Consider the following 12804-nt stretch of genomic DNA (forward strand, 5'->3'; position numbering starts at 1 on the left):
GGGTGGGGAGATATATATATATATATATATATATATATATATATATATACACACATATGTGTGTGTGTATATTTATATAAGAAACAAGAAATGGAAAATTACTTGTGATGATAACATGTATGACTAATCCACTATACGTTGTAATCTGGATGGGAAACTGCATCATGTATGCTGTGATGATATTCAGTGAATGAATCCAAAATAAATAATTAATAAAAATAAAAAATAAGAAAAAAATTTTAAAAAATTAGAAAAAGAAAACATTATACTAAGTGAAAGAGGTAAGTCTGAAAAGAGTATCTATTATATGGTTCCATTTATACGAAATGTGTAGAGTGGGCAAAGCAGATATAAAAGAGATTAGTGCTTGCCTAAAGCTGGAGGGCAAAGGAAGGTTGGTGGGTGATGGCTAAGGGGTGAGAGATTTCTTTCTGGGGTGATGAAAATGTCTTAAAATTTATTGTGGTGATGGTCGCAGAATTCTGTGAATGCACTCAGAACTATTGAGTTGCACATTTTAAATGCATAAATTACATGGTATGTGAATTATATCTCAATGAAGTCTTATTTAAAATGTATAACAAACTCTAAGACACCCCACAATTAAGTGCTGTGCAGAGGCAGCTAGATCCCACAGGGCTGACCAGGGTTCAAGTCTTGACCCAGATTCTGACAGGATGGAGAATTAGAAGAAAAAAATCTCAGCATGACCAGGCACTATTGGGGTGCTTTGTCTCTACCTTGTGTATAAGAAAAGGAAAAAATATATTCTAAGAAAGTCTACTTTTAAAAAAATACATGTTGCTTTTATGACCTGAAAAATACAATAAGAAATCTTTAAAAAGAAAGAAAGAAGAGAAGGAAGGGAAAGAAGGGAAATAGGTGGAAAAGAGAAAGAGCGACTCAGAGGAAAGGCTCCCTTTTCCAAGTTGCCCCATCAAAGCAGCCGAAGAAGTTCAGGGGCCTAGAGGCTCCACAGACATCATATTTTCCTGGACCCAGACTCTGCAGAACTGCATGTAGGTAGTCTGATGCCCTCACATGCTTTTACAGCTGCATTCTTCCACCCACCCACAGTCTGGAAGCCAGGTCCACTCTGCATAAACTCAGTCCGGAGCCTGACCTGAGTACGGTTTAGGCCCTAGGATTCCTGACTCTGCTCCCTCTGCTGCCTGGAGGCCAGTTCTGCCCCTTGCCTGTTGTGTTACCCAGGGTAATAGTAACAGCAAACATCTACTGGACACTAACAATGAGGAAGATACTCTTCCAAGATTTTTATATGTATTAGCTCCTTGAGTCCTCAGATCCTGATAAAGTAGGTGCTTGCTAGTAAAGCTGTTTTATAGGTAAAGAAATGGATGCACTGCCTATTAGCCTGCCTAGGTTTAAACAGTGGTAGCATCAAGATTTGGATGCTAGCAATCTGGCTCCAAGGGCCCACATTGTTAATCACCATGGCAAATGAGGACGGAGGCTCTGCTCCTGCTCCCATCTTTCTCATTCTGCTGTTTCTCTTACTAAGTTTGTTCCTGCATCTGAAAAATAGCAAGGCAAGTTGCTAGAAGTTGCTGTGAACAAATTCACTGAATTTTCAAAGATGTCTAATGAGTCCCATTTGGCCAATGAGGATGGAACTTGAGGTTCAAAGAAGGGAAGTAGCTTTCTCCAAATTACAAAGTAAATACTCCACAAATCTTGATTAAATATTTAGGACCAAAGTCAGTTCTGAGCCCATTGTCCCACAATGAAGCTCATCAGGGAAGGTAGAAAACCTACTGGGTGGGTCAGCCAGTGGTGTGGTGGTCAAAGTGGTTGGATCTCACGTGGATGACAGCATAGTTTGAGTCCTGGACCCCATGGCTTGATAAAACACACCAGATGTTTGTGCGTGTATGCCAAAATTCTGAAAGTAGGATGGAAGAAGAAGGATTGTGGTGATGGCCTTCCACCCTTGGGGGGGGTACTTTATTACTTGCTGTCTGTCTGTCTCTCTCTCCCTACAAGCACACATGCCTTATATGAAATTTCAAAAATTAAATTAAAATTTAAAAGCCTCCTGGGTAGAGAGATGAGTCCAGTCCCAGCTCTGCCCATGACTGAGTGGCCTCAGAGCAAAGCACTTGCAAACCTCAAGCTCTCATAGCTGGAATGGACTTTTCATTTATTTATATACTTATTTTTGCTATAGGGCAGGCATGCTCACCAGAAAGAGATAGACAAAGAGAGAAAGAGAGAGAAAAGGTGAGAAATCACCACCCCAGGGGGCATGGCCATGCTGCAATTCCTTGTCCTTCCTTTTCCTCTTGGAATTTTGGGCACACACACTTGAACTGCAAAGTTGGCCATGTGGGATCCAACTGCCTTAGCCACCACACCACTAGCTGGTCCAGAACAGACTCTTACATACCTTTTAGTCCAAAGGTGGCAAATGGAGGCCCCTGTGCTTCTATTCTGCTATGGCTCATCTATGACAGGCATCGCTAATCTATCATAGGACTTTCTCTCTTGGTCTGGATATGCCTATCTCCAAGCAGTACTCCAGATAACCACTACCTGTTGTTTGAAGTTTCATGTCTGATCTGATCTACTCCCCTCACTTTATAGCTAAATCAAGAAAGAAAGAAGAGAAGGAAGGGAAAGAAGGGAAATAGGTGGAAAAGAGAAAGAGCGACTCAGAGGAAAGGCTCCCTTTTCCAAGTTGCCCCATCAAAGCAGCCGAAGAAGTTCAGGGGCCTAGAGGCTCCACAGACATCATATTTTCCTGGACCCAGACTCTGCAGAACTGCAAGTAGGTAGTCTGATGCCCTCACATGCTTTTACAGCTGCATTCTTCCACCCACCCACAGTCTGGAAGCCAGGTCCACTCTGCATAAACTCAGTCCGGAGCCTGACCTGAGTACGGTTTAGGCCCTAGGATTCCTGACTCTGGTTTCTCACTTACCCCTGCCACCACCACCCCTCCACCTCCATGGAAGAAATGTCACATGGTAAAGGAGCTCTTGGCCTGGAGGCCAGTTCTGCCCCTTGCCTGTTGTGTTACCCAGGGTAATAGTAACAGCAAACATCTACTGGACACTAACAATGAGGAAGATACTCTTCCAAGATTTTTATATGTATTAGCTCCTTGAGTCCTCAGATCCTGATAAAGTAGGTGCTTGCTAGTAAAGCTGTTTTATAGGTAAAGAAATGGATGCACTGCCTATTAGCCTGCCTAGGTTTAAACAGTGGTAGCATCAAGATTTGGATGCTAGCAATCTGGCTCCAAGGGCCCACATTGTTAATCACCATGGCAAATGAGGACGGAGGCTCTTCTCCTGCTCCCATCTTTCTCATTCTGCTGTTTCTCTTACTAAGTTTGTTCCTGCATCTGAAAAATAGCAAGGCAAGTTGCTAGAAGTTGCTGTGAACAAATTCACTGAATTTTCAAAGATGTCTAATGAGTCCCATTTGGCCAATGAGGATGGAACTTGAGGTTCAAAGAAGGGAAGTAGCTTTCTCCAAATTACAAAGTAAATACTCCACAAATCTTGATTAAATATTTAGGACCAAAGTCAGTTCTGAGCCCATTGTCCCACAATGAAGCTCATCAGGGAAGGTAGAAAACCTACTGGGTGGGTCAGCCAGTGGTGTGGTGGTCAAAGTGGTTGGATCTCACGTGGATGACAGCATAGTTTGAGTCCTGGACCCCATGGCTTGATAAAACACACCAGATGTTTGTGCGTGTATGCCAAAATTCTGAAAGTAGGATGGAAGAAGAAGGATTGTGGTGATGGCCTTCCACCCTTGGGGGGGGTACTTTATTACTTGCTGTCTGTCTGTCTCTCTCTCCCTACAAGCACACATGCCTTATATGAAATTTCAAAAATTAAATTAAAATTTAAAAGCCTCCTGGGTAGAGAGATGAGTCCAGTCCCAGCTCTGCCCATGACTGAGTGGCCTCAGAGCAAAGCACTTGCAAACCTCAAGCTCTCATAGCTGGAATGGACTTTTCATTTATTTATATACTTATTTTTGCTATAGGGCAGGCATGCTCACCAGAAAGAGATAGACAAAGAGAGAAAGAGAGAGAAAAGGTGAGAAATCACCACCCCAGGGGGCATGGCCATGCTGCAATTCCTTGTCCTTCCTTTTCCTCTTGGAATTTTGGGCACACACACTTGAACTGCAAAGTTGGCCATGTGGGATCCAACTGCCTTAGCCACCACACCACTAGCTGGTCCAGAACAGACTCTTACATACCTTTTAGTCCAAAGGTGGCAAATGGAGGCCCCTGTGCTTCTATTCTGCTATGGCTCATCTATGACAGGCATCGCTAATCTATCATAGGACTTTCTCTCTTGGTCTGGATATGCCTATCTCCAAGCAGTACTCCAGATAACCACTACCTGTTGTTTGAAGTTTCATGTCTGATCTGATCTACTCCCCTCACTTTATAGCTAAATCAGTGTGGGACAGAGTGGGGAAAACTTTCTCAGGGCCACAGACTGAGTAAATAGCCAGGACTTGAATCTCAGACTCCTGCATCCCTGCCCAGCGTGTATTCCAGTTACTATCTCATTCTCACAGCATCCTCTGAATATCAGTTTGCTCTTACGTTAAATTGGCATATTAGGGAACCAGCAGTTAGCGTAATGCATATGTCGCTGGACTCTCATGTAGTTGACCGCGGTTCATGTCCCGGACCCGGTGGCTTAAAACTCACGCCGGGTGCGTGTGTGTGCATGCCCAAGATCCCGAGAGGAGAATGGAGGAGAAGGGATTGTAGCGTGACCATCCCCCCTGGGGGGTGATTTCTTGCTTTCTGTCTCTATGTTTCTCTTTGTCTCTCTGGTGAGCGCACGCGCCCTATAATGAAAACCTCTCCCCCCCAAAAAAAATTGGCATATTAAGAACTATTTGGCATGACTCTGGGTTATGGGGTCAGATGAGATAATTTATGTAAAGGCACCTTTCAACTTGTTAAATGGAGCATGCATGTATGTGTGTAGTGGTTGTTAGTAGAGAAATCAAGCATATAGTTTAAGTGACCAGGATATGAGAGTATACAGAAGAATATGTTATTAAAGGAGAGAAGCTGGTGAGCAGAGATGGCCAGTGAGAAAAGATTCTAGACGTGCAAATAAATACCAGTCCACACAACCAGGATCTGAAAGGAAAAAGGAATCAGGTACTGAGTGGGAATTTACTTTTATCTACTTGCTTTTATTTATTTATTTATTTATTTATTTATTTATTGAGAGATTTTTGCTATAGGGTGTGTGCACTTACCAGAAAGACAGAGAGACAAACAGCAAGAAATCGCTCCCCAGGGAGGATGGCCATGCCACAATCCCTTCTCCTCCATTCTCCTCTCAGGATTTTGGGCACACATGCACATGTGCCTGGCATGAGTTTTAAGCCATTGGGTCCAGGACTCAAACTGCGGTTGACCATGTAGAAGTCCAGTGATATAACCATTATGCCGTCTGCTGGACCCTGCTTTTCTCTATTTGGTTTCTCCTTCACTTTTGCCTCAGCTTTTCACAAAATGGGCCCAGCCTAGAGTTCTGGGAGTGTCTGTTACAGGAAATGTAAAATCATAAATTATATACAAATTATGAGTTGAAATATGTGGCTAGGGCCAGAGAGATGAGTATTTAGCCCAAGAATGTGTCACCAGACTTTCCACTCTGAGCCCTATAACCAAGGAAATCCCATTTCTCCAAGGCAGGATGCACTATTCATTTATGTTGTTATGGATTACCTTTATGGATTGTGCACATTTCTCTACATTGGCAGCTTCAGTAACATAGTGGGTGGTCTCTTTTGGGAGTGCTTGGTAAGTGGCTGAATACTAGGGGATGTTTTAAAGGCACATACAACCTTTAGGACAAGACTCACCAAACATAGAGGGCACTGCCACTCATGGTTGGGAAAGGATGCGTCTCCAAGACTCTGGAGGTAGGAGGGACTGCGCCCTTTCACGGCAATTGAACAGTTTCTCCCATGATGCACTAGGACCTTTCCCTAGGGTAGGGGCCTGATACTCAGGCTAGCCTTTGCTTTTTACTCTTGCTTTCTGTTATCAGACTTGGAATTCTCATTTGTGATACAGGGATAATGATGCTGTCAAGGCTGCTTGTCAAAATAAGTAAGAGATATCTAGAGGACAGGCCTGCTTGTACAGGAAGGCCTCAGTAACTCACCATTTCCCTCCCTTTCTTAAAGGACAGAGCTGGCTGTCTCCCCAGCCTACACCCTAACTCCCTGAAAAGAGCAGCTCGATGGATATAAAGACATCAGTAAATCAGAGTTACCTATTAACCAAGGGACTCTAATTCTTCTGTTGGAGGCCTCATTTTCATTCACTGTCTCACTGAACCTTTCCAGTCATCTAGGAGGAAGATGTTATCATTAGATATATATTGTGGGTAAGAAATCTGAGGCAGCTCAGCAAGGTGAAATGACTCATCCAAGATTGCACAGACAGCAGGTAGTAGAAGTAGTTTTACAATGAGATCTGAATCTTGGAAGGCCAGGCTTGGGTCATGATGCCACATGAATTATAAGAGAGTTCCTGCCCACAGAGCCACTCTGTTTAAAGCTATACAAATGTGGGTGATTAGAAAAGCTTTTCAGGGACCAACAGTTAGCGTAATGGCTATGTCACTGAGCTCTCATGTAGTCGATCATGGTTCGAGTCCCAGACTCGGTGGCTTAAACTCACGCTGGGCATGTGTGTGTGCATGCCCAAGATCCCAAGAGGAGAATGGAGGAGAAGGGATTGCGATGTGGCCAGCCCCCCCGGGGGGGATATTTCTCACTTTCTTTCTCTCTATCTCTCTCTGTCTTTCTGGCAAGCACACATGCCCTATAACAAAATCATTAAAAAAAAAAAGAAGAAGAAAAGAAAATCTTTCCAGTAAAACATGGGATCTGAACTGGCTTCGAAGGATAGTGGATAGAATTTCAGCCAGGTAGAACAAGGGAAAGGAGACAAGCCCGAAATGGAAGCCCAAAGATGCATGTACAGTGGGTAGAACATTGAGTAAAGCATCAATTAAAAATAAAAGCTGCAGCTCTGACCCTTACAGCTATGTAACCATGGATAATTTACCTTACTTCTCTGGGCCTCATTTTACTCATCTGCAAAATGTAAATAGTTATAGGACCTCCCTTGTAGGGATGTTATGAGAATTTGATGAGATAATACATGTAAAGTTCTTAAACTAAAATCTAACTATAATTCTCAATTCTTAATAAATACCAATTTTATATTTTTCACCTTGCAAAATCCATTTGAAACATACCTGGTGATTTCACTGTTATAAATGGGGAAACTGAGACTCAAAGACCAGAATGGGCTTTTTCAAGATCAGTCAATGGTGAAACCAGTACTAGAACCCAAGTTTCCTGACTCCTTGCTCTGTTTGATTTCCACAGCACCAGGCCACCTCCGCCAAGATGGCAGCTCCTGCACTCTGCTATAGATAACATCCCCTGAAAATTCATATGTTGGGCCATTGAAACAGGATTAAGAGGGTGAAGACTTAATCAGATTATGGTGTCAAGAAGTGAGGCCTTTGGGAAGAGATAAGGATTAAGGACATTAGTATGGGGTCCCTCAATTGAGTTCTGGTGGGATTATAAAGAGAGAGGGAATGAGACAAAAACATAGAACATAGACCATGCTCTCCTGCCTCCACTATGTTGCAATAAAGCCAGAAGAACCCACCAGAAGTAGCTCTTGGACCTTGGACCACGAGTTGAATGCACATTTATTTTATTATTATTCTAATTTATTTTATACATTCCATCATTGTACATTACTACAGCTTATAAAATCAATTACCCAACATGAATACACTTCACACCAGTCCAGTTGAAGATATCATACATGTTATCATCAACAGACAATCCTCCATTTCTGTGTCCCCTAAATGTCTTCCCTATTTTTCTCCTTGATTCCTTTCCTCTCACTCTACGCATCTCCTATTCTTTTCCTACACTGTATCCAGTATCTTTAACCATTTTCCGAGCTTCTATAACCTCTAATCTTACAGCATCTGCCATAGAGTGCTGACAGTTGGTGTATATTAAGTAGAGACATACAATGTCTCTCCTTCATAACCTGGGTTGCTTCACTCAGCAGTAAATCTTCCATATTCACCCACTTTCTATCAAATACCAGCATCTTGTTTTTCTATGGCTGAGTAGTATTCCACAGAGTGTCTGTGCCACACCTTTTCAATCTATTCGTCTATTTGTGGACATCTGGGTTGATTCCATATCCTAGCAATTGTGAATAATGCCACAATAAAGATAGATGTGCAAGCACGTTTCTGACTGAGAATTTCCCTATCCTTTGGGTAAATACCCAGGAGTGGAATTCCTGGATCATATGGTAGTTCTATTTGTATATCTTTGAGAAACCTCCATATTGGTCTCCACAGTGGCTGTACTAATTTACATTTCCACTAACAGTGCGGGAGAATTTCCCTTTCATCACAGCCTCACCAGCACTTTTTTTTTTTTAATCTTAGCCATTCTGACTGGGGTTAGGTGGTATCTCATTGTGGTTTTGATTTGCATTTCCCTCATGACAAGGGATGTTGAGCACGTTTTCATATGCTTTTGGCTGTTCATATGTCTTCCTTACAGAGTTATTTGTTCAGCACCTTTTTCTAAATTTTAATTGGGTTGATCATTTTTGTTGAGGGGGGATAAACTGCTTGAATTCCCTGTGTATTCTGGTTATCAGTCCCTATTCTTAGGCATTGTTTACAAAAATATTCTCCCATTCTGAGAGTTGTTGATTCACAGTAATTTCTGTGTATTTTACTGTGCAGAAAATTCTTAATCTGATGTAATCCCACTTGTCTAATTTTAGGATTATTACCTGTGTGTTGGGGGTATTATTTAAGAAATCTTTACATACTCTGATTTCTCCTAGAGTTTTTCCAGTGTTTTACAGCAGTAGTTTTATAGTTTGAGGTCTTAGATTTAGATTTTTGACCCACTTTTAGTTTATTTTTGTTAATGGCGAGAGATAGGGGTTCAGGTTCATCTTTATACATGTATGTATACCCATTTTTTCCAGCACCATCTGCTAAAGAGATTTTCTTTTTCCCACTGTATTGACTGGTGCCCTTCATCAAAAAGCAGTTGGTGGGACCCGAAGGTGGCATGGTGATTAAGGGTACTGGACTCCCATATGGCCAACCATGGTTTGAGTCCCGGATCTGCCAGCTTGCTCTCTTGCTCTCTCCTCCTCTCTGGTCAAATTAAAATAAATAAATAAATAAAGTTAAATAAAATAATTCTTTTTAAAAAGCAGTCAGCTATATGTTTTCAGGTTTATTTCTGGGGTTTCTATTCTGTTCCCTTTGTCCAAATACCTGTTTTTGTGCCGATATCATACTGTCTTGATTATAACAGTTTTGTAATATATTTTGGGGTCAGGGAGTGAGATGCCTCCTATTGCACACTTTTTGCACTGGATTGCTTTGGCAATACGAGGTCTTTTATGTTTCCAGACAAATTCTATGATGATCTTTTCTAGATCTATGAGGAATATCTCTGGTAATTTGATTGGGATAGTGTTAAATATGTAGATTAATTTCTGTAGAATTGCCATTTTGATTGTATTAATTCTTCCAATTCAGGAACATGGGGTGTCTTTCCACTTTTTGTGGTATTTTCATTTTTTTTAAAAATTGTCCATACTTTTCCTTGTAGAGGTCTTTGACTTCTTTGGTTAGATTTATTCCAATGTATCTTATAATTTGCGGTGTGGCAAATGGGATTACTTTCTTCACTTCTACCTCAGTCTGTTTGTTGTTCATACATAAAAACACCACAAATTTTTCTATGTTGATTTTGTATCCTGTCATTTTACTGTATTTATTTATCATTTCCAGCAGATTTTTTGTGGATACCTTTGGGTCTTCTATGTATACAATCATGTCATCTGCAAATAGAGATAATTTCACCTTTTCTTTTCCTACCTGAATGCCTTTTATTTTATTATCTTTTCTGATTGCATTGGCTAGGACTTTCAGCACTATATTGAAAAGGAGTGGATCCAGTGGGCAGCCTTATCTTGTACCAGTTTTATTGGAAAGGCTTTCAGATTATCATTAATTAGTATGATGTTAGCTATGGGCTTTTCATAGATGGATTTTATTGTGTTAAGAAATGTCCCTTCTTTGCCAATTTTGCTCAAAGTATTAAAAGTGAAGGGGTGTTGTATTTTATCAAAAGATTTTCTTTGCATCAATCGATATGATCATATGGTTTTTATATTTCTCCCTGTTAATATGGTGTATTACATTTATGTTTTTGCATATGTCAAACCACCCTTGCACCCCAGGAATAAAGCTTACCTGGTTATAGTGTATAATTTTTTGACATGCTGTTAAATACAAAAAGTTAACATTGAGTTATGTATTGCTTGAGCTAAAGGCATAGGAAAACAACATACACCCATTAAATTTCTAAGAAATATGAGGTAAAAAGATGAATTCTTTGGATAAGTTCTAAGTCTGTACAAAGAAGCTAGATTTGTTATTCTGCAAAAAGTGAAAGGACCTGCTGTATAATATACAGAAATAATTTAATGCCTTTCCCAAGAATATAACTGGAGCTCTGTAAAGCTTCATATTCCACAAGGGCAAATAAAATGCCCATCCATGGAACAGGCACTTCATTCTTCTCCTATCCATTTATGCAGTAGTTTTCATATATTTCTGGCTGGATGTCGCAGACAAAGGTCAAGAGGTTATCCAAGACTTCATCCCTGTTATGTAGGAAGTAGTTCTGGAGGATGGTCATCTTCTCCTGGGTCTCCTTCTCCACTTCAGTGCTGCAACTACCGTGGGATCCCAGAGCCGTGGCTTCCTTGTCCTTGAATTATTTCTCCCTCTGCAGACGGTACTGTTAAATTTCAGACTAAGCTGCTTCTTTGGTCTGTTTCAGCCTCTGATTTTTTCACTTGAGGGCCTTGGACACCTTCTCCATGGCCCACTTCTTCACCTATAGCAACTATTGGATACTCTGCGACTGGCTAGTCATTGTGGCGGCGACTTTGAGGCCCCAGTGAGCACCCTTAACTAGCTAGAGGGCCCTTTGGGTCAGCAGACCCTTCAGCCCACCTATAAAATAATTATTAAAAGAAAAAAAAAAGGCCTTAAATTCCCCTGTCCTTTCTGTCTTTGAGTCTGAGAGGTGAGGTTGGAGGACAGGGGCTTTGAATGGGGGCTTCTCTGCCATAATACTGGCCTGTATAATGAGTAGGGTGCCTCAGAAAGAGGTGCCTATTTAATGCACTGCAATTACCGCTGCCTTTTCTAGCTTTGGGTCTGGGAGGTGAGGTTAGAGGAGAGGGGCTTCAGCAGGTGGGCTTCTCAGCCACCACACTGGTTCCTGAAATAAGCAGGGTGCCTGAGATGGAGATGTCTATTAAAAACCTGCAATTCTCTTGTCCTATGTGGGGAGGGGGGAGTAAAGAGCAAGAGAAAGGAAAGGAGGGAAATAAATAAGTAAATAAAAGAAAGAAAAAAGAGAAAGAGAAAAAAAGAAAAAGAAAAAAAAAAGAGAAATTCTCATACCTTTCTAGTTTTGGGTCTGGAAGGTGAGGTTGGACTACAGGGGTTGGCTGAGGGCTATTGAGCTGTGACACTGGTCACTGAAATGGACAGGGTGCCTCAGATGGAGATGCCTATTAAGAAGCCAGCATTTCCCCTGTTCTATGTGGGGAGGAGAGTAAAGAATTAGCAAGAGTGAGGAAATGGTAAAAAAGACAAAAATTTTAAAAAGAGAAAAATGTAAAAGACAAAAAAGGGAAAAAGAAAAAAGAAAAGAAAAAGACAAATTTTCATACCTACCCAGCTTTGGGTCTGGGAGGTGAGGTTGAAGAAGAGAGGCTATGGTTGTGGTCTTCTCGGCTGTTGAACTCTTCCCTGAAATGGGCAGGGAACTTTAGATGGAGATGCCTATTAAAAAACCCCAGCATTTCCCCTTTCCTGTGTGTGTGTGTGTGTGTGTGTGTGTGTGGCAAGGGGAGGCAGGAAAATAGCAAGAGGAAGTAAAGGGAAAAAAGAAAAAAAGAAGAAAAGAGAGAAATTCCCACACCTTTATAGCTTTGGGTCTGGGAGATGAGGTGGGAGGAGAGTGGCTTCAGCTAAGGTGTCACAACCATGTCACTGGTCCCTGAAATGGGCAGGGTGCCTCAGATGGAGATGCCTATTAAAAGGCCTGAGACTCCCATGTTCTATGTGGAGGAAAAAGATTAAAGAATTAACAAGAATAAGGAAATATTTAAAAAGAAAATAAATAAAAGAAGAAAGAGAAAAAGAAAAAAATTAAAGTGAAATCCCATATCTTACTAGCTTTGGGTCTGGGGGATAAGATTGGAGGATAGGGGCTTCTGAAATGGGCAGTGTGCCTCAGATGGTGATTCCTATTAAAAGGCCTGAGACTCCCATGTTCTATGTGGAGGAAAAAGTGTAAAGAATTAACAAAAATAAGGAAAGATTAAAAAAAAGAAAATAAATAAAAGAAGAAAGAGAAAAAGAATAAAAAGTTTAAGAGAGATTCCCATATCTTACTAGCTTTGAGTATGGGAGATGAGATTGGAGGATAGGGGCTTTGTGTGGGGGTTTCTTAGCCGTGACACCGGTCCCTGAAATGGGCAGGGCATCTCAGATGGAAATACCTATATAAAAAGACCTACAACTCCCCTGTTCTGTGTAGTGGGAGAAGAATAAAGAACTAGCAAGTTAAATGAAAGAGAATGAAAAAAAATAAACAAAAAAAGAGGGAAAA

At 41.2% G+C, this 12804-nt stretch overlaps 1 pseudogene; it reads right to left on the reverse strand.

Annotated features, from left to right (window-relative positions):
- Window positions 1-10695: 10695 nt before the first annotated feature.
- LOC106735896 (V-type proton ATPase subunit G 1 pseudogene) lies at window positions 10696-11052 on the reverse strand (annotated as a pseudogene).
- Between the last annotated feature and the right edge of the window lie 1752 nt (window positions 11053-12804).

The sequence above is a fragment of the Tupaia chinensis genome, unplaced genomic scaffold, assembly GCF_000334495.1.
Source record: "Tupaia chinensis unplaced genomic scaffold, TupChi_1.0 Scaffold000566_1, whole genome shotgun sequence".
Classification (NCBI taxonomy): Eukaryota; Metazoa; Chordata; class Mammalia; order Scandentia; family Tupaiidae; genus Tupaia; species Tupaia belangeri.